This window comes from Fukomys damarensis, unplaced genomic scaffold, assembly GCF_012274545.1.
Source record: "Fukomys damarensis isolate Sample0158 unplaced genomic scaffold, DMR_v1.0_HiC HiC_scaffold_22, whole genome shotgun sequence".
Classification (NCBI taxonomy): Eukaryota; Metazoa; Chordata; class Mammalia; order Rodentia; family Bathyergidae; genus Fukomys; species Fukomys damarensis.
Genome location: NW_022900934.1, coordinates 9,772,733 through 9,795,677, shown reverse-complemented (window position 1 = coordinate 9,795,677; position 22,945 = coordinate 9,772,733). Strand labels below are relative to the sequence as shown.

Here is a 22,945-nt window from a genome sequence, read left to right as displayed (position 1 = left end):
AAAAAAAAAAAAAAAAAAAAAAAAGTATGCATATAAAGTCAGCTTTCAGGATGGGGCCCCCAATTTTCATGCCACCACTGATACTTTTTGGAAGTTTTTTAAAAGTTTATTATTAGCTGGGCATGGTAGTGCATGTCTATTATCCAAGTACTCAGAAAGACTGCAAGTTTGAGCCTAGCCTGGGAAAGTTAGAGACTTAAGGAGCGCTGCCTCAAAATAAAAACATTAAGCATTAGGAATGTATCTCAGTGTAAAGGGTTAGTTTAAACCCTAGGACTGGGAATAAAAAGTTTATTATTGTTATTATCTTTTTTTATTTTTTGGTTCCAGTGATTGAACCCGGGTCCTTGCGATTGCAAGGCAGCTGGCAGCACCACTGAGCCAAATCCCCGGCCTATTATTACCATATATTATCGTGATTTATTCTTTCACTTTCTGGAGGTTGAACCCAGGTCCTTGCATATGATGCTCAATATTATCTCTTGGTAAAAACGTTCAAACATAGCCCAGAGTTGAGCAAGTGCTAAGTACCACAAGCACCCTTTGTGCGTTACCCAGATTGAGTAACCATTAGAATTTTGCCACTCTTACTTCCAGTAATTTCACCTCTTTTTTAACCCCTGAAGCATGTTACAGTGTTTCATAGACTACAGGACGTTTTATCCCACACACTTTAGTAACCCACTATTGAAAAAGAAAATGAGTATTTGTGGTGGGAAATGTCGTACACAAGGCCACTATCGCTTCCCACAAAATGACCACCGACTCCTTGGGGTGCCCTAACCCCCAGCCCAGCTTCCAGCCTGGCCTCTCCAGAGCTCTGCTGCACCCTGGATCCCTTGGGACCCGGATCCACACAGGGTCACCCATCACTGGGCATCTGGCTGTCAGCTGAGACCTTTCTCTGTCAGAATTCACAGCAGGCGCCTGTCAGATTTCCCGCCTCCTCCCTTCCCTGGCCTCCAAGAACGGAACACAAACAAACAAACAAAATCCCAGCTATTTTCAAACACGTTTATCCAGGGAGGAGCTCCGGCCCGCCCGGTGGTGGCTGGTGGCGTGGAGGCCCCAGCGTGGCAGCCAGGTGTTGGGCCTCAAGCCTGCGGCATTGTTCACCGGCCTCCCGCGGCCTAATCCCCTGTCAGTCGAGCGGAGATGCTCCGGGGGACGTGCCCGAGTAGCACCCCATGTGTCAAGGCCCGCTTTGATACACTTTATCTCCCCTTATCCCTTCAGAGGCACCATGACTCCTCCGCTGGTCACGGCCCAGGGCTTTAGAATCCACACGTCGCCACTGACACCATCCTTTGCAGAGGAGGCCTTGGTTTTGTTTTTTGGACAGAAAGCACTGTTGATCTGATAAGACATTTGTCAGGAAAGCGAGTGTCAGCCTCGGAGCTGTTACAGGGCCTGAGTGGCTCTGCTTCTCCTCTGGACTGCAGAGGTCGGACTGTGGGCATCGCTTCTGTGTTGGGGCGGGGATTGCAGCTGAGCATTACACGTGGAAAAGCATCAAACGCATGTGGAACTTAAAACAATCCTACGTTCAGACGCCAACGCTAAACCTTTAAACCAGCATTACGATTCATGGAAAGAAAAAGACATTGGGTCAGGGATTTAGCTCAGTGGTTCCACCACCTACACCTCACAAGCACAAGGACCCGAGTTCGATCCCTGGTACTCCCCAAAAAGCCTTTAAGGTTACTGTGTTTTGCTGTACAATAAATATAAATGGGGTAATATTATCAGTGTGCTCCACTGAGTGTTTTCTAGCGGTTAATGACTTGCTAGTTTTTATACTTTTAACATGACTGTCTTACAATTTTCAAAGCAAATTTTAATTAATTATATATCCAATCCATAAATCCAATTTGTTCTATAAAAACATTCATACTTCAGAGATAAAAAGCTCCCTCCCCCATTGTTCCCCCAGTACTGGGGACTGAACTCAGGACCTTGCACTTGCCAGGCAGGCACGGCACCGTTGATGGGAACTGACCTAGCTACATTCCCAGCCCCATTTATTTATTTTGAGACAGAATTGTCACTAACTCACTAAAGTGAGCCTAGGGCCTAATTTTCAATCCTGCCTCAGCCTCTAGAGTAGCTGAGATTACAGGTGTGTACCCCATATTCATGTAGAGTCTGTTTTGACTACCATCTCTGAACTCATTTCCCATCCCTTTAAAGGACGTCAAGTTGCTGTATACAAATTACAGTACTTTATTTCATCTTTGTTTTTTGAGACAGGGTCTCGCTGTTGTTTAGGCTGCCCTTGAATTTACAATCCTCCTGCCTCAGCCTCCTGGGTAGTTGGCCTCATAGATATGTGCCCCATGCTGGGCGTAGGCCTTTGTTTCTGAGTATTTAAATCAATATATGAGTTTGGGGCTTCCTTTTGAAATTTTTCCTGGAGTTGGCATATGGGTGCTGCCTGGTGAAGAAGATGGTGATGCATTTTGAGGAGCTATTATCAAGAAGTGTTAATATACCAATTTACTGATGCTTGTTATAAAATCTAGCCACCTGCCCCAATCTTCTTGGTTGGTGTACCCGAAGGAATTGCTGTCATTTCTTTCGCTGCACACAATTCCAAAATGACACTGAACATCAACATGTTACTGGAGAATGCTAAAAATGACAATTCTCTTTCACTTTCAGCCTTGAATCTCAGATTCCTAAGCTATCAAAGTTGGATGAAAATGGATTTTCCTAAAGCAGAGAGCCTCACTCACCTCCCTCTGTCCTCGCTCATTAATAACCTCTTGCTTAACTTGGCTGCCGTCCTCTCTGTTTGTTATGCATGGTGAAGAGAAGACAAAACTAGAACATGGTAGTTCTCAACCAATATGCTACGTGTCTTCCAGTGAAAAGCAGAAATGTCTAACATATTTTTGTCTGATGTGCTCTTTGAAACTTCCCCAAGCTAAATTATCATCATCATCATTTTTTGGTGATTTTTGTAAAGACCTTCCTGCTTTTCAGCATTAGCTGCTGCTGCTAAATTCCTGTATCACACATCTCTGCCATGACAGGGATCAGGATGTAAGTCAGTCAAACACAGATGCTTTTAATTCCTTCCTAATATAAAAAAGAATGTCAGAAACCTGAGTTTACTGGTCACGGTGGTGCATGCTTATCATCCTACTACTTGGGAGGCTGAGGCAGGAGAATAGCTCAAAGTTTGAGGCCAGCCTGTGCTACATAGTGGGTTCAAGGACATCCTGAACTACATAGCAAGACTTTGTCTCAAAAAACAAAACAAATGGGGCCGGGGACTTAGCTCAGCGGTTAGGTGGCCTGCCTTGCAAGCTCAAGGACCCGAGTTCAATCCCCAGTACCAAAAAAACAAAACAAAACAAAAACCAAAAAAACAAACAAACCTGAATTCACAGGAAGAGGAAAATAATAATGGTTGCTAATGTATAGTAAACACTTCATGTATTTCACACACCATTCCAAGCATTTAACATGCACTTTTTAAAACAACCCATAAAACCAAAGATGACACTACATGGGAAAACATGGATTCATTAATAAAACATGCATATACCACATCTGTAAGGATTTTCTTTTTCTTTTTATTTTTTGGTACTGGGGATAGAACTCAGGACCTTGTGCTTATGAGGCAGGCATGGTGCAACTGAGCTAAATCCCTGGCTCATCTGCAAAGATTAATTAATAAGAAAATAAATGAACACACCAGATCCATCGGAAGCATGCTTAGCCCTATGCAGACCTAGTAGGACCAACCACTTTTCCTCCTCGGAAAGACACAGCACGTAGTCATCCCACTTCTTAGGGGAAGAAATTGAGGCAAGGTCACGCAGATAACAGAGTCAGGGTAGGAGATGGCATTGAGCTGATTTTTCTAAGCAGGGTTTTGTTTTTGTAGTACTGGGGAACGAACCAGGAGCCTTTCTCAGTGAGCTATGTCCCTTGCCCTTTTTTATTTTGAGACAGGGTCTTGCTAAGTCACCACTGACCAGGCCTCTCACTCCACTCCCTCATAGAAACGCAAATCAAGCTACCCCACCCACTAAGTACAGATAACTTCGCTAAATGGTCACTACTTCAGACGCTCCACTGTACTTCTGGGTAACTTCGACTTGGTTGAGGTGAGCTGGTTGATCGGGCTGTGTCCCAATCCAGAGGAGGAAGGAATCCACGCACGTGACCGGGGCAGTGCCTGTGCAGATGGGATGGAAAACTAGTGCAGGGACGGACTGAAGGGTGGGTGCAGTTTGCAACTAGGGTGTTGGGGGCGCTCACTGAGGAGGGGACTCTGGAGCTGAGACCTGCAAGCACAAAGCCTCTGCCTTGGGAGCCAGGGTGGCGTCCGAAGAAAGTGTGACAGCCAGAGTGCGCGCGGGGGTGGGGGGTCTGCTCTGGGGAGAACAGGGTTTACCTGGGAGGCCGAGGAGGAGTCTGCTCCGACCAGCAGGAAGTGTGGCAGACACAGGCCGCCTGGCGCTCCTGTGAGATGCCCTCACTAGAGCTGTGGATCCCAGGTCCCAGGCAGAAAGGCCCAGCGGACTCGCTGGGGACCCCCGGGGTCTCCCTGGCTTCTACCCTTTCTGCTGGGGCAGGAGGCAGGGCAGGCGCAGTGAGACTTCCAGCTGGCCTTCAGCTTTTGTTGGTCCAAGGGTGCTGCTGTAGGCAAATTTGCCATTTTAAACATCAGAAAGCAGACACGTTTGGGGAAGACCCAGATGACTGTAATGAGAGCCTATGGGAGAGTGCATTTAAACAGGGCACCTGCTATCCTCTGTGGGCAGGGACTCGTGCACATGCGTCAAGGGGCTCCTCTTTAGTTTTTAAAAGTTGCCTTTGATTATTTTGGTGGTACTGAACCCAAGGCCTTCACACTGACATAGATCCTTAGGCTTTTTTCTCTTTTTCTTTCATTTCTCTTTCTCTTCTCTCCCTCTCAAGTCTAAGTTACTCCGTTGCTCAGGTTCAAACTTGCCATCCTCCTGCCTCAGCTTCCCAAAGTGCTGGGGTTACAAGTGTGAATCTCCACACCCAGCCTTCATTGGTCCCCTGAGAGGGAAACTCAGGAAGCTGGGGACGTGGGAGGACTTTTTGCTGTATACCCTGTTGTGCTTTTGACTGAAGTTTTTTTTTGGTGGTGTGTGTAAGAGGAGACCCTACTCAAGAAAGTGGCGGTTACATAAATAAATAAAGATCCAGCCACACGTGTCTTCATCTGTCGAATACGCGGGACTGTATCAGTGCATTGTCTTGATGTATCTTAAACCAGTCACATTTTTCCTGTTCAGGGTCCGAGTATGCTTTTTCACTGTTAGAACTCCCTTGAATGCCAAGAAAGACAAACCCTGCGCTGAGTTCTTTGGTAAAGTAAAAACGTCTTAGCTGAGTGTGGGAGGAATGGCAGCCTTGCTGCCTACGCCCCACCCACATTCAATCCACTGTGTTCTTTAAAGGTTTTTATTGTGGCTGTTTAGAGAGAACTCTATGAAATCATCTCTCAGGCCTGTACTCGAAGTGATTTATCCTGGGGGAACCAGATGTCTGGGGTAGCTGATAACGCACGAAAAGCTACATTCTGGGCTGTTTGTTTTCCAAGGGTGTGTGAGGCAATGATGACAAATATTAAGGGCCACACTACTCCACCTTTCTGACATGCCTGTGACTGATATTTTTTATCAGTTACTTGAAAACACACAAAGAAGGAAAATTAAATAATAAGCCCCAAATGTGTGCACAGTTCAAAAAGTCAATTTAGATTTAGACTGCAAGTCTACTCTTTGTCTTTAAACATTTCTAACAAACACATACACACACACACACACACACACACACACGACCCATGGGAAGGCTCCTAAAGGGCTACCACTGGGTCAGGGGAAAAATACGCTCTGTCCTTTTGACTTGAGTCAGTAGTATAGTTGCTCTCTGCCTATTTTAAAAATCCCAGTTCTTACTGAATTAGGTAAGTGGGTTCTGGTGAAAGTGCAGCAACAACTGCATCAGTTGTGTGGCTAACTTCAGATGTTTGAAGAATGTAGTACAAATTCAGGTATGCCATAGAACACAGTTTTAAGGTAAAAGACAGAAAGAGAAAGGCCTCGTCTATCTTCTATCTTCTTGATTTCGTTCCTGGAATCCAGATGACGCTGCAGGTGAGACTGACTATTCCCCAAGAACTTCTGGAGTCCAAGATCACACCCAGAGCCCCCAGGGCAGCCGCAACAGTGCCACAGGTGTGGCTCAAACTCCGGCACCTGTGATGCACAGCCCATCGCTGTGGCTGCAGTGTGGGCAGCCCAGGGCACAGCTGGAAAATGATCTGTCTGCCAGCCTTGGGCTTTCTCCTGCCCGCTTGGCACTGCTGATGCTATCTGAGCCCCCCCTCCCCACTGCCCTTTCTGCAGTGTTATGAAGCCCAGGGCCTCCCACATGCTAGGCAAGCACTCAGCCCTGAGCTATACTATTTCCTCCCTGAGTTTCAACCCAAAGCACTCTACCAGTGCTACGTGGGCATGGTGCTTTGCCAACCAATGGCGACAGTGCCTTGGGAATAGCTTCTCTTACCTTGTACTGAACTAAAAAGGAAGCCATCTTTCAGGATTCAGAGATAGAAACCTTGGGGCCCTTCTGAGCTAAACTTCTGGCCCTTGTAGTGCCAGAAGTAGAAAACAGTAGCAGATCATCAGATGAGACAGAAGGTCAGCTCTCTGGCTTTAAATCTTCAGATGAAAGATCGCAATAAGTTAAAATAGACCTCTGCCGGGACCATGTGGACCAAGCAGCTGCTCCACCAATTACCTGCATGAATTAAGTAGGACATAAAGTTGTTGGCACAACATTTGGCACATAATAAGTGTTCAACAAACACTAACTCTGAAAAGTCCTTTAAAAACGTACCTGTTAGGAAATGTGACTGGAAGCCTGAAGTTGAGTTAATAGTGATGTATCAACCACAAGTTCTTGGTTCCAGCAGGGGCCCTCACAAAATATTCATGTGTGTTTGTGAAGTCTACAAATGTAGACTTCCTTTTTTTTTTTTTTTGTACCAGGGATTGAACTAGGGTCCTTGTGCTTGGGAGGCAGATGGCGGAACCACTGAGCTAAAACCCTGGCCCTAGACTTTGTTTTAAAAGGGTCCTCAACCCCTCATAAAGAGTCAGGTCTGACAGAATCTAGAAGGGTCCCTGTTTGGAGGACAGATTCCAACACAAGCTCCAGCCATCCATCTCCTCTTTCTCTGGACTGGAGTTCAGTGGCATCTGACCCAAGTTAAGTGTGGGCCCCTGGGTTTGGGACTAGACTGGCTGGCTCCCGACACCTTAGCTGTAGGGGCTTGGACACCTTTTCTTACCGACCTGGGCCTTATTGGCTCACCAGTAAGATGGGAACGGTGAAGATACTACACAGTGCACCCCAACAGACTCTCCACAGACATATGCTTACTTTTTAAAGATTGGAAATGGCCCTTTTTGTAATGGGATTCCACACGTACACTGGAAACACTGCAGAAGTCTTTTGCAGCCATCTTCCTGTTCTCTTTTTCTGGGAGAGATGGTAACAGAATCGAATCCAGGCCTTCACACTGAGCTAAACCCTCTACCCTTTTTTGTACTTTTTATGAGAGGGTCTCACTAAGTGGCCTGGGCTGGGTGTGAAATTGTGATCTCCTCCCTCAACCTTCCGGCCTCTAGAATTATAGGTGTGCACCACCACACCTGGCTTATCTTATTTTAAACTGGGGCTGAAATACCATCAGGTCATGCCTTCAAACCCAATGACCTTCAGATCCAAAGGACAACGCCCCTCCTATGACAACAGTGCTGCCCCTCAGGAGGATAACAGCATGAACGTGTACTCCAGAACACTGGACTGTAAGCTCCATCGGGGCAGAAACCCCAATTCGGTGACTGTTGAATATTCCAGCCACTGAAATTAGCATCAAGTTAAACTGGGGACCTCAAAGTCCTGCTCTTTTCCTCCTTTGGATCTAGCCCACATGGTCTCCCACAGTTCTAGGGAGCAGCTGGACATACAGGTAACAGATGCTAGCTTTGGGACTGACAAAGAACCTGGTTACAAGCTCAGCTCTGCTACTTAACATTTGCACGGCTCTGGGAAATTTGCTTAAAATTTCTGAGCCTCAGTTTCCTCATCTATAAAACGAGGATAATAGTGGCTAACATATGAGTTTGTAGACACAGCTTTTAGCATAGTGCTTGGTGCATAGTTAGTGCTCAGTGAATGCTAGCTTGTGTGTGTGTGTGTGTGTGTGTGTGCGTGCACATGTGAGTGTGTGTACATATATGTTAGCTCTTGATTCAAATGTTATCAACAGTGTGAGGTCCATTCAGGTTTCCAGATTCTCTCAGTTCAGTTTTGGTACATAGTATTTCTCTAGGAGGCTGTTAACTTTCCTTGGTATGAATTTTTTTATGGTATTAAATTTCAATTGTTCCTCCTGTCAGTATCTGTAGTTATCATTTTTTAGCCCTAATGTTTAAAATTACATGTTTTTTAAATTTGCTTTCATTAGTCTGGTTAGAATTTTTTATTATTAGTCTTTTCACAGACTAAACTTTGATGGTGATAGTTTTTTTCCCTATCAAATCTTTTTTTTTCTATTTTATTTTTAAAAATGCTTTTATTGCTCCTTTCCATCTGCTTTGCTTGGATTACTCCATTTCTTTTCTTACTCAACATCTTATATTTATGAGAAGAACTACAATATAGCTGAACAAGTAGTAACCACCTCACAGGAATATGGTGCTTACCAAAATATGTGTTTATCAAGATAAGTGCTTGATAAACTATTGTTGCTATCTTTAAACCTCAGTTTTATTATCCCTAAAATGGGCCCATGAGAGGATTAAGGGAGGCAGTTTATATAAAGTGCTTGGCTCACACGTCATTTGTGAACAGAGTTATTTCCTGGGTGCACAACCTATCATCCATTATAACAGTCACAGTTGTACATACCGAGCTTTAGGTCCTGCAAGAGTTCCAAGGCCAGCCACGGAATTTGCAGGGCCCAATGCCAAAAGGCAGGGGCTTTGTTAAAATATTATTCAGGATATCAAGATGGTGGCTGATACAGCATTAAACCAGCATGAGCTCCTTTTGAATGTGGAACCCTGGGGACTGCTTAGGTAGCTGGCGAGGTCCCCTTGGCAGAGAGCCAGCGTTCCTGCCTTGGAGAGCAATCTTTATAGAGGACTCTTCACACCCATGCATTCACCACTACTCATTCCTGTGACCCCAAGGGCTGCTGCTAATGCAGTCAGGGAGCATGCTAGGCCTGGAGTGAGCCGCTGAATCAAAGGCGAGGACAAACCCGGGACAAATCACGGCTGTTACAAAGAAGCCACCTCTGCAGCTGTTCTCAGGTTCCTGGTATTTATAGTCATAATCCAGTGATACCAGCAACACTGGCCACGGGTCCACTCGGTTGGCTGAGCGAGGCTGATGGGGTAGCAAGACAACGAGAGCCACTAATGTGATCAGTGTCCAATCAGCTCAAGCCATTCTTACAGATAAGCAAGAGTAGTTTAAGCAGAGTGTGATGATTTCTTAGAATGCTATTTTTTCTGGAAGAAGTTGTTTGATGGATTTGCGACAGACTGAGTGAGGCTGCATGCTATGTACAGTGTGGGCAGAGAGACTGTGGAAATACTAATGCTTTCCCCTCTGGGAAGCCGCTTCTGCGCTGACCACGCCGTGGTCGCATTAGGGGCTTTAAAGGATTCTCTGTTTCCTCAGCCACCACAGAGCTGGTGAGTTCCTCAAACTTACCTAGGGCGGGGGGTGAGCTGGGTTGGCTCACCTCTCCCACCACAAAGTCCACGACCTCAGCCACTACCCAACACAGTCACTGTTGTATCACCAGGAGTGACAAAGACATACAGGAAGTTATCCGGATGCCTCACCTGCAAAGTGTGCCAAGGCCTTTACACTCAGGCCCGTACCTGTGACTTGTGTTGGTTCTGTGGGGGAGATTTGATTCCATGACCACACAGCAGGAGAGGCAGGAGTGTACACAACTGTGTCTTCAGAAATCAAGAGAAGAGCTTTCTTAGAGCCGGGGATTTAGCTCAGTGGTTCCGCCGCATGCCTCACAAGCACAAGGACCCGAGTTTGATCCCAGGTACCAAACACAAACACACACACACACACACACACACACACACACACGAAGAGAAGAGCTTTCTTATATGCTTTGCACCACAAACAGCCAAATTTAAAAATTTCACTTCCTTATTGTCCGGTTTAATATGGAACATATCTGAATTTCAGACCTCCAAATGGTGAGAGGTATAGGGGCCTGGGAGGCATCAAATTCCCTAAACTATAGGGGAGAGGAGGGGCGGGGGGAGGGAAGGGCTCAATTCTCACTACTGCAAAACTGAACCAAATCAAACCATCCAAAAACTCTTCAAAAGTGGATCCTCAAGTTACCACTGGCCTGACATACAAACTACCTGGGTTAATTAGGTTAGTGGAAGATTCATCTGCCTCTTGTTATCTATAGCACATACTCAGGTAAGCATCCAGATCGCAGCTGCATTGACTCACAACCCACTTGAGTTACAATAAGATGATCGAGTTCATAAGTCAAGGGTCCACTATACTCCACCCAATTATTCAGAAAACTTTAAGTATATGTGGTATAATTGGGTTATATGAATCTTTATGAAATCTGAGATGTGCTGTCACTATAAAATCCACACCAGATGACAAAGAGAATGTAAATTATCTCATTCATCACTTTTTCAAAATATTTTTGAAAATCAGTTTGAAATGATAATATTTTGGGTACATTAGGCTAAATGAAAATAAAAGGTATTACTGAAATTAGTTTTAGCTGTTTATTTTAATCTTCATAAATCTATTAGGAAATTTAACATTTCATATGGGTTAAGTATAACAAAATATTTTGTTGAATAAATGTTAAAAGGACATAAATCAAGCACAGAATTAAAAATAAAGATATTTCAAAATGAGATAGAATTTGATGTAAATAAAGTATCTTATTAAAACAAAATATAAATGTATTAAAATGAAATACATTAAATATTCCAACCTTCTTTTTTATCTTTTGTTTCCAGTTCTGGGGATCAAACTCAGGACTTCGCACTTGTGAGGCCAGCGCGGTGCCACTGAGCTAAACCTCAGCTCACTTTTTTACCTTTTTACATCTGGTTATTAGAAATTTTAACATTGCATATGGAGTTAAATATAATAAAATCTATTGCTAAATAAATTTCAAAATGGCATAAATAATAAAGATAAGTGAAAATAAATACAATAACATTTATAGTACAAATAAAATACATCATTGAACTATGTTAGCATCATTTCCACCACTCTGTGGCTTTTGTTGCCCTTTTACAGTGCTGGGTGGGGCTGGAGACCAGGGTCTGTCCACACTGGGGGAGCATTCTGTTACTGAGCTACACCCCCAGCCCTCACCCGTTTCTTTTTACCATTTTCAACATGGCTGCTAGAAAATGTAGCATAACATATGAGATGTGCATTACTTTTGTTTTGTTTTGTTTTGTTTTCTCTTTCTGGCCCTGGGGCTTGAACTCAGGACCTGTGTGTGCCGGGATGATTTCTATTTCTAATGCGCAGCCTGTCCATATCTTCTTGAGTGAGCCTCAGTCTCCTGCTCCCTTGCTTTACAGCCACCTCCTCAAGGGACCTCTCTCCACCGCACGAAGCATTATACGGCTCCACACTTACTGTCAGAGGTTTCAGGGGTGATCTGTCCCCGCACGGGGATGCAAAACCCTTTGACACAGGGTCTGCTGTCTCGTCTACCGCGGCCTGCGCACCGCTGCAGTCACAGCTGCCCCCTAGCCCTGCTCAGAAATACGTGTTGGATCAACTCACTCCAATCGTTTCTCACAAAAACCCTTCCAAGAATTACCCGAACATGGTTTTACACACACAGCCAACTGCAGGTCTCAGGACTGTCTGACTTGAAATCTAACACTGCAAGGAGACACCGTTTTCCATTTGGGATTCCACATGCGATTGGATCTAATTATTTTTAATTTGCCACCCAGCCCTTCTGAAAAGGAGAAGCACAGGATAGGATGGATGGGGAGAAAGGAGGAAGGATACAGTCTGAATTTACCAAAGAAGCGCGCTCGCCTGCAGCTTGGTAATAGGTCACGACTTGAGCAACAACAACAAAAAAAGTAAAAGAAAGCAAGAAATCAATCATTCCTTTCTTGATGGCTATTTTAAATATTTAGCTGAAATTGTCCTCATCTGGGAGTCAGCTGTTTTCTCTGCAAACACCCATCGCCCCTTGCTCACACACGAGCCGGGGGTAGGGTGGGGGCCCCAGCTGCCCGACACCTCTTGTGTTTTCAATTTAAAGCCTCTGGGTGGATAGTTCACATTAACATGGAAAGAAATACACAACTTGTGAGTTGAGAGAGCAGTTTTTACTCATAAAATGCTTTGATAGTTTAGCCATCTGGTCAGAGTGAAGCCTCGCATAAAAGAGGCCCAAATAAGGTCAGAGGGCATATTCTGCAAGGGTCAAGGGGCCCTAGCAGAGTCTGCTCGGTGGACTCCGCTAAAAGGATGCCTGACAAATTATTGTGCATTCCATAGCTTTTTGCGTAAGTATTTGATTACAGTGGACTGGAATGTTGTTGATATTTTCAACCTCCAGCGGGAAGAAGGGAGGGCCTGGCCATCTCCTGAGTGCTTCTGACATTTCCATTCACGGGGCAGAGCTCAGGCCGCTCAGGCCCTACCTCAGCTCTGCTCTGGGGACTACAGCTCCACGCGTGGGCGCTTTGGCTTTGGCAGTGACGTGAAGAGGGGCTGTCCTCCTGTTAGGGGAGGAGAGAGAGGGTGAGAGCAAGAGAAACGAGAGGAGGAAAGAAAAGGAACAGAGAGGGAAAGGGAGGGAGGAAGGAGGGAGGGCAGGCCATGCGCCTGGCTCTGTACTGGGGAGTGTGAGGCAGCTGTGAGGTGTCCCACAGTGTGGGTGCTGCTGAACTACAACACAGAACCAGAAAGAGAAAGCTCTCACGTCAGCAGACTCTGTGCCAGAACTACCTACGAGTGCACTGTACTGTCCTCTCGCAGATCTCTTAATTAAAAATTCAGTTTCCAAACTGCCCTGTTTAGCAAAGGCCAAAGATGAAAATACTAATTCACCCGACGATGAACTCTGCATATTTACAGCTGTTTATTAACAAGATAAATGGATCAGGTTACCTTGGCCCAATGCAAGGAAGTATCAGTTTCTCAGCCGAAAGAGTGAATTTTATGTGAATCTAGGAAAGTGGCATTCAGTACCCATATTACTGACATAGAAATGATGATGAGACCTCCAAATAATATACAGAAATACTGTAACTGCCAACCTGCTAGACGTCTTACACATCAAGATCACGCTCTCCAAAATCGAAGAATGTATTCAGGGGAACAACAGAGGTTCAGAGTAGGAAATATTTAAAGAGGGAGAGATTTAAGCTCCCAATGGGAGGGGTCCTGAATGTGTTGCTAGGGACCCCACCTTATAGGGGAGTTTTATAGAGCACAACCAGTTTTATAGGTACAACATGGGTTAAAACTATGATCAACGAATAAGGTTTCAAGTATAGTTGCTTAGGTAACAGTGATTCAATGGGGAAGCAAGTCACATAAGTGTGCATGGAAAGAATAAAGAACTTTTCAGGAAGGTGATGGGTCTGAGGGTCCTGGTCACCCACCGCAGTGACTGATGTCTAGCTACACTTCAGCAGATCAGGCGTTATCACTTATCACTTCGGGACGTACGTAGGCCTGGTCATTTCATCTTTATCTTGAGGTCTGGCCTCCAACTGATGTGTCTTTGGTCACAGTTGTAATGTGTTTTCATCTTTGGCACTGACTCTCTTGAGGGCCTAGCCCTGTCTAACTGACTATAATATTTCTAACTAAAGCTGTCTATGATATTCCCCCAACTGCTGTGAGGGGGAAGGGGCAAGAACTGTACTGAGTACTTCTGGCTGAAGGGGGTCGTAGTTGTGACTGGCAGTCAGAGATGCTCTCCAGAGAGTCTATCTAGAGGCCCTTGATAGATGTCAGACACTGTCTTGGGTAGGGGTATAACCTTAAGTCTGGGGAAGACAAGACCAAAGAAACAGTTAAGAAGGCACAGGCAAAATAGGAAGATCAACAAGAACATTATGAATATTACCAACAAATATTTCCACCAGGAAGATCCAGTAATATCCTTCCACAAAGAGGATAAGGATGAGGTCTAGAAAATTTCAGAATTTGACGTGGCCTTAACCTGTCATTTAATATCTTGAACAGTCATTGAGATGTCAGCACAAGGATCAGAAATGTATACACAACATTCAGCTTTTACAATTGCACAAGTTCTCCTTTGTGCTGCTGTTAGGAGGTCTAAAGCCCTCCGATTCTGGAGGGCAGCTTGCCTCATTAAGTTTGCTTTTCCATTATGGGAGAGACCTGTCAAGGTACACCTGAAGGCCCCTTGAGTAGTCAAGTCAGGGCTTCCATGTGTGCGGGATATCCTCTAATCCTGGGCAAGGCGTAAAGACAGAAACCAAAGAGTCATACCAGCGAAACGCACTCCTAGACTATCAGTGCAGTAGCTGCGTGAGTTTGCAGGCTTGTCAATATTTCTGACAGTCTTGCCGCATAACCACGAGTCCCAGTGTGCATCTTCCAAACCATCCAGAGGGTGGCCAGGGGCACAAATTGGTTCCACGGAATCAATGAATGCCACAGGGGCTTCCCGTCTAATTCCAGGGGTATTAAACCAGTCTGTCGCTACCTAGTCTTTGACTTGTAAAGTTTTGTGTGTGCGTGTGTGTGTGTTATATGGCTTGGGGTTAGGCCAATGAAAATAAGATTTCTTTGTCCCCAACATAAGAGGGCCTTTCTAAGTTGTCCTATAGTTAGCATTAACCACATATAATCATCCCATATCTGAGAGCAGCCATCCTGATATCTATGACTGTTGGCTCTCAAGACAGGACCTTTACTCTTACTTCATAGGGCAAGCGCGAGGCCCTGGATTCAATTTCTGGTACCAAAAAGAAAAAAAAAAAAAGCCATTCCAAGTACAGCCAAAGGGTTGTGAGAAACAGCAAATTATTTCCTCTCTAGTGACTCTTTTTACTGGGAGGAAGGCTAGGGTTGGAAAGAAGGACCAAGAGACATGCACCAGTGTCCAGCAATAGGCTGATTTCTTTTTTTCTATAGTTCTGCTTACCCAGGGCTCTTCTATGGAGATGTCTGGCCAGAGGGAGAAGTCAGAGTGTGCCCTGGGGGCCTTTAGTCACGCTGGACCAGTTGGTAAGATAGGTGTGATTCCTGGGGCCTTTACCTCGTGGTCACCTTTGCAATTAGGGCTTGTTCAGGGGGCCTCTTGTCATGATGGTTTTTTTGGTTTTTTTATTTTATTTTTTATTTTTTGTATGAGGGATTGAACTTGGGACCTTGCACTTACGAGGCAGGCACAGTGCCACTGAGCTAAATCCCCAGCCCTGTCATGACGGTTTTTATCACAGACCCTCCTAAAGGTGGTCTGGCTTTCTGCAGCAGTAGCAGATAAGCTTAGTCACTGAGCACTTCTTGGAGTCCCAAGAATCAGACTTAAGAGTTTATTCCTTTTAAGGCTGAAATTAAAGTACCCACTCTCTCTCTCTCTCTCTCTCAGTCTCTTTGTTTTCTTTTTCTGGCTTCCTCTTGGTCTCAGTTATAAAATATCGAGGAGGCACGTCTCATTAATTATCAAGTGAGCTATATGGGGCAAAAGTCATCTTTTATAGCTATTTTTGAATATCTTGGGCTGACTGGGCAATAAACTCATCTTGAATAATTTGTTCTTCTATTGAAACAGGAGCCAGGGATGTATGTTTTATCAATGCCTCTTGTAAATCATCTAAGAAGGCAGAGAGGTGCTCATCTTTGTCTTGATGAATAGGTGACAATTTAAAATAATTGGAGGGCTTACTTTTTGTCCTTCTTAGACCTTTAAGAATATATATCTGAAGATATCTCCTATTTTAATCTCCCATCTGTTTGGCAGGCCAGTAGGGATCTTGTGTAGGGATTGCTTAGACTCTAGTAGGAACTGGTGGCTTTACTGGCTTCCTGGCTTCTGGCCTTCTAAAATTAACAATATGATATTCATCTCTAAATGTAATGGCAGCTTTTAATACTGCTTGTCTCTCATTAGAAGTCAATGTTGGGCCAGGGATTGGGCTCAGTGGTTCCACTGCCTGCCTCGCAAGCGCAAGGGCCTGAGGAGTCTGATCGCCGGTAACAAAAAAAAAGTCAATGTTTGATTTAAGAGTAACATTACATCTTTCCAGTCTACTTTATAAGTCTGAGTAAGTCCCCTAAAGGCCTCAATGTCCTTATCAGGGTCATCTGAAAACTTTCCCAGATCTTATTTGATCTGTTTGCGGTCACTGAGAGAAAAGGACACACGGAAATGAATTATGTCTGAATTCACCACTGACTTCTTTTATGGGGTTCTGTCCTTAGGGGAACGGAACAAAATCAGCTAAGGGCAGACATAGTCTAGTAGAGGCTTCACCCTTAGACTCTCAAGGGTAAGGGGGAGGGAGCCCAGATGACAAAGGCCTCGTGGGGAGAACCTTAGGCTTGGTAATGGTGGCTGGGGCTTTGGTCAAGTCTGCCTTGGAAACCTTGTCCTCGGGTTTAGTAATAGCAGGTGAAGCTTTGATTAAGGCTGCCTTGGAAACCCCATCCTCAGGGTTCAAAAGGCAAAGGTGGGAAACCTCAGGCTCAATGACTGTGGAGTCCTTAAGAGCCAGAGGTGTCTGGTGATGCTATGGCTTATATTTACATTCTGAACACAAACAGAGATTGTATCTTAATGTGAAAAAAGTCTGAACATAAGGTAATTTTGACCATTTTTTCTTACAGTACGTTCTAGTTGTGAAATAGCATCATAATCAGTATTTCTCTCTGCATTTCTTTTCGTCTTTAGAAACTTGGCAACTTCAGTCACTCTCAATTTTTTTTTGGTACCAGGGATCAAACTTGGGACCTTGTGCTTTCAAGGCAGGCAATGGAACCTGTGAGCTAAATTCCCAGTCCACTCTTACATCTTCTATCACCTACTCAAACCTTTCTTTTCTAGCAGTGTTTGTGGGACACCCCTCAACCTCACAAGGGGCAACCCCAAGACAGCCTTTTATCATTTTTCCTTCACTTTGGTACATTCTAAAGGAGTAGAAGACTTTGACACAGAGTCTCCTATCTGAAATATGAGAGAAAAAATTGGCACCCTTTACTTTCTACTTCATTTTTATATCCTTCTCCAGAGCGGTGGCTGCTAACTGGAGAGTGCTCAGGGATTACGTTAGGTCAGACTATCAACCTTCACCACCTCACCCTTATCTGCCCTAAAAACTCATACTCCTAATTCTAGCAGGTGTTTCTAAAAACACAAGCTAAAGTTGATTCCAGCTGTAACGGTCAACTTTAAAGAAAGAAACATTACTAACAAAACCAATAATCAGAGATCTAAACCACTGATTTCCAATTATTTGAAAAAGAGTGAGGGCAAACTGAAAATGATTAGGGCACCTTCCAGCCTGCAAAAGAAATCATCACTAGAGATGGAGTCAAGATATCTACCCAATCACCTAGGCAATTTTCCTTAGCAGGAAGACAAGGCTAAATGTTACTCACTTAAATTCACCCTAAAATTTCTATGTCTCTTAAGCACACAGGTTAAACTTATACCCATTGTCAGCAACCACAAATTACATTTTAGTAAATGTACATTTATCAGTTTTCTACATGCACATGAAAGAAGAGAAAGGCTACTAAAACCTCTTTTTCCTACTCGTAGCATATGTAAAGTACAAGTGTAAACTGCTTCTCTCTCTCTCTTTTTTTTTGGTACCAGGGATTGAACTCGGGACCTTGTGCTGGTAAGGCAGTTGCAGTGCCACTGAACTACATCTCTAGCCCTAAATTGCTCTTTCTGATATTTGTTCTTCTCTGCTGAAGGCAAACAACTGTTGTAAGCTGCCTCAGTCTAAGCCTTCCTAAAGGACAGGGCAGATTAGCTACAAGGTTGTTTAGCTAATCAAGGAGTTCTAAAGTTAACTCTCAAAGAGTTGGAGAAAAACTTGGAGGGAGGGTTTTAACTTAGACATTTGTCCTAGTAAAGATCTGTCAGGGTATTGAGAGAGTTACTGTTTTTATCTGTCTACTTTACTACAGAGAGAAACGCCCAAACTTGTAGCTCAACTCTTAATGGAGGCTTCAGAGAGGACTCTCAAAGTGTCATCTCTGGTCAACCTGGGACAGAAGATACCAGGTCATCACTGAGGAGTGCAGGTAGGGATGATAGAAAAATGGAGATATTTCTGCTGGTTGCCCGGCTGGGCTGTCAGGACCTAGCTTCCATTTAGGAACCCGTAGGTGTCCACCAGAATTGCCACAGCCATGAGCCTCAGTTGTCCTCTCAGCATTCACTAGGGCCACATAGCCAGAGCTTTGTCTCCAGAAAGGAATCCAGCTGCAGGACTGGTCAACAACATTCCACTGGCTTCAATGGGAATTGGCCAAAAGGTGCTGGAGAAACCTGTCCTCTGCGCTAAGAGTGGCAGCAGCTCTGAGAATGTTTAACCAGCTGGCAGAGTAACCTCTGCTTGTTAGAGTGCTATGAGGGACAGATAAAAGCCTGAGTTGTCTTCATCTAAGATGACCTCCCTATCTTTGAACAAATGCTCTTTTTTTTAACAGGCTCAATTTAAAGATTCTTAGGAGGAAAAGGCTGGGGACTTCAGGGTTCCTTTCCCTCTAATGTTACATGTCTCCAAAAAAGGAAAGTACAAAGTGGCGGGAAAGATGAGAAATAAGATCAGAAAAAGGCAGTCTTTTCTTGTCATGCTCATGGTGAGTTATTGAAGCAACTTGCTCCTGAGCTGTTACTCTCAGCCTGGGAAGGCCAGAATGGGAAATCTCAAGAGCTAAGATTGCCTCCTCATTAGCGGAAGATCAGATCAGAAGGGAAACTGAGGCAGAACAGTCTCCATATCCCCTCTAGAGTATAGAGGGGGATCTGGGCCACTCTGCCAGTGAGACCTATTCCCCAAGTCTTAAGAACAGTTGCCAGCCTATTCCCTTTTATGGCAGATGGGCTCCCTTGTATATTTTCTAAATATGAACTAGATTTCATTGAAAGATATATTTTAAAGTCCACCAGGGTACACTATAAGATTACTTTTCCCTAGTGTTGCTGCCTAATATAAAAAACCACAACAGACACAGCAAGAAATCAGCCAAGTGGGTCTACATGCAGCACATACAAAACACGAACACAAGACTGCCAGCAAAAGTAGAATATCTCATCAAAGGAACATAATCTTCCCACATTCTCAACTTAAATTTACCATAATTTCAACAAAACAATGTGTATAAGAGACAAAATAAAATTTAAGGCATAAGCAATTGAAAAATGAGGATGACAGTTTCCGATTATCTAACTGGGACCTCCCAGAATGGTACAGGAATGATATCAGACCTCCAAGTGATACAGGGAAATATTACAACTGCCAATGTGCTAGGTGTCGGGTACACTGACATTGCGATGCCTAAAACTGAAGAATGAATTCTAAGGAACGAGAGAGGCTAAGAGCAGGAAATATAGAGAGAGAAAGTTAAGCTCCTGAGAGAGACAGAAGGGGTCCTGAATGTGTTGCTGGGGACCCCACTTTGTAGGAGACGTTCTATAGCGCATAACTGTGTAGGTACGATGTGGGTTAAAGCTATGATTAACCAATAAGCTAACAAGTACAGTTACTTAGGTAACAGTGACCCTAATGGGAAGCAGGTCCCTTACCAAGTGCACATGAGAGAACAAAGAAGTTTTCAGGAAGGTGACAGGTCTGAGGGCCTTGAGTCACTTGCCGATGTGACTGACGTCCATCTAGCCTTCGTTAGAACAGCAGTTACCACTTATCTAATCCCTTGGGGGAAATACAGAGGCTGGATCGTTTTGTCTTTAAATTGAGGCCTAGCCTCCAACTAACGCATCTCTAGTCACAGCGGTAACGCATTTCCACCTTCTGCACTGACTCTCTCGAGGGCCTCGTCCCGTTTGACTGTCTGACTTAGCAGTTTATAATACTACTAAACAGCTAAAAATTCCAACATGTGCCAAAAAGACATTTCTTAATCGTGCTTTACAGAATAGTTAAAGATGCATAAAACTTGGAGCTGCTTATAAAATGAAAGCATACTTCAAATTATTTTAGGAGCCAACAGATCCAGAAAGATGGACTTTTATTAATTACATGAAAAACCATTAAAATTTCTGTAATATTGCTCATAACGTACTGAGGAGAACTGTTCCTTAACTTCATGGCCATTTGTAAAACTAAGTTAGAAATTCATTCCCTATGGGTTCACTATAAAAATGAGAAACTGTAAATGGGTAGGGGAGGAGGGGGTGAAGGGAGGACAGGGACAAGGGGAAAAATGAGAATCAAGACCTATTATGTAAAGGTACAGAATCCCAATGATGAATGTAATTGTATTGTATACCTAGATTGTACCAATAACCTCAATAAAAAAAAAAAGAAAAAAAAAAAGAGAAACTGATGAAAGCAATACCGTATTTATAACTTGTATAAGATTTATTTTCTCCTTGAACAAATGCATGCAAGTGAGGGTGTGAAATTTAAATTCTACTCAGCGGAGAGAGTACTGCACCCCAAACTTGACCCCCACAGGTGAGTGCTGTATTACTGTACCAAGATCACTGATGTTATTGTTGGGAATGATGGAAAAAGGCAAAAAGATTCCAGAACATCTCATCCATTTTCATGGCTGGAACAGAAGCTGGGCAAAGTTACAATGAAAATCACAGATTACAGCATACACTGGCAAGAAAAGCTGTAGCTCATCTGAGAAGCATTAGACGAAAGAATTGCTGGAGGTTGCCAGGTGTTGACCTCTGGCTTAAAAACCCTGCCGAGGGAAGAAAAAGGAAAATGATAAAAATTCCATAAAGTTTCTCTGATGACAGAGAAGAATGTGACATGGAAGGACAGACTGCAGCAAAAGAAGTACAGCTGCAAACAAACAAACAAACAACAACAACAACAAAAAGAAAACAAAGAGCGCATGGTAACTACAGACATCCCTAGAGTTTGAAGGAAGCAACTTGGAGATGATTGTTACACTATTAATAGGAGGAACTTCCTGGGCTAGACCAATATCATAGCTCTTTTGCAGTCCTACGTGAAGCATTTTGCTACCAATGCAGCCTCTTCCACGGGAGGCCTGACCAGTAGCACACTGTGGTGCAGGCCCATGTGGATGTGCACCCTGTTCTGGCAGAGACGAATGTTGCCCTTTGAAAGGAGATGGGTGGAGGGTGGACTGAAGTTAACTCTCCTGTTAGTCTTGCTCTACTCACATGAATAAATGTAGTATGAGAAGGTGACTTTGGCTAAATTTTTGTTCCAATGAAGGAAAGTGCCTCAAACACTCATGGGAGCCAGGAGCTCTCTCTCAGCCTGCCTGTGTTGAATCCATCCATTCTGCAGTCCAACAAGAGTCAGCTGAGCACGGGTAAACCTTCCACCCGCAAGAGGCTCAGAGCCAAGCCAGAAGCACTGCAGTTTCTGCTGCGGCCCCTGCATCACAGCGCTCAGCAGCCCATAGCCAGCAGCTGTACACGGCTGTCAGCATGGCCAGCTGCGCCTGCATCCGGAAAAGAAGCCACTTGTGCATAGTAGATCCTCTTCCTCAACTCCTCTGACTCCTAATAAGGGAGGGAGTTCTGTGTTTGCTAGCTTTTTTTTTTTCAGCTTTGAGTTTATTGGTACATTTTAGGGATACAGTACAGTTACATTCATCGTTGGGATCTTGTACCTCTACACGACAAGTCTTGGTTCTCATTTTTTCCCCTTACCCCTGCCCTCCCTTCACCCCCTCCTCCCCTCTGTGTTTGCTAGCTTTGAAGAGTCCTTTCCTGGAAGCTTGCATCTGACAGTTACCCTCTGGGTGACCAGGCTCTTCTACCTTCTTACATTTACAGGTCACAACATTTGCTAGAACTGTTCTTAAAGAATTCCTGGGAAAGTCATCCTTTTCTGAGAAGAATCTGAAGGCTTTGCTGGAATGCTTTAATCTCTTTCTGAGGTTTTTAACAAAATACCATGCTGACTTCTTCCAAGTTGGCATACGTGGCTGCCAGCAAGGGCACCATAGCACCAAGAGGCCCAGGACAGTTTATCAAAGTCTGGGTGCTTCCAGTTTGTAACAGCTAAAACTTGGAAATAGCCCATGTGCCCATCCGTTGGAAACTGGATAAAGAAGATGTGGTTTTTCTATAAAATGGAATATTACTCAGCCATAAAGAACGAGAAATTAGATTCATTCATAGGAAAATGGATACATATTGAGGATATACTAAGTGAAACAAATAAGTCACACATGTGTAAGTATCAAATAGTTTCTCTGGTGTGAATAAACTGTAATAGTACACAAGATCCTAATGAGATAACTGACATTGTGAAATGGGAAGAAAAGGGCTAAAGGTGTAGGGAAAGTTGGGAAGGGTAATAAGGGAAAAGAAAAAATGTGAGAAAATGAAAAGATGGAAATAAAGTGTTTATAAATGGGGAGGGGAGGAGGGGTGAAGGGAGGGCAGGGACAAGGGGAAAAAATGAGAACCAAGACCTGTCATGTAGAGGTACAAGATCCCAACAATGACTATAACTGTACTGTATCCCTAAAATGTACCAATAAACTCAATTAAAAAAAAAAGTCTGCATGCTCCTATAAGACATTGGCTCCATCTAGGCCATGTTCTGGGTTCCACGAGCAGGGATGGGCTCTGCTACTGGATGTGGCCACACACTATAGAACTCCTGCTAAGAATTTCTGCCTGGGTCCCTGAACAAGCTCT

General features: G+C 44.1%; 1 pseudogene; it reads left to right on the top strand.

Moving 5' to 3' along the window:
* Positions 1–6,134: 6,134 nt before the first annotated feature.
* LOC117287232 lies at positions 6,135–22,297 on the top strand (annotated as a pseudogene).
* The last annotated feature ends 648 nt before the right edge of the window (positions 22,298–22,945 follow it).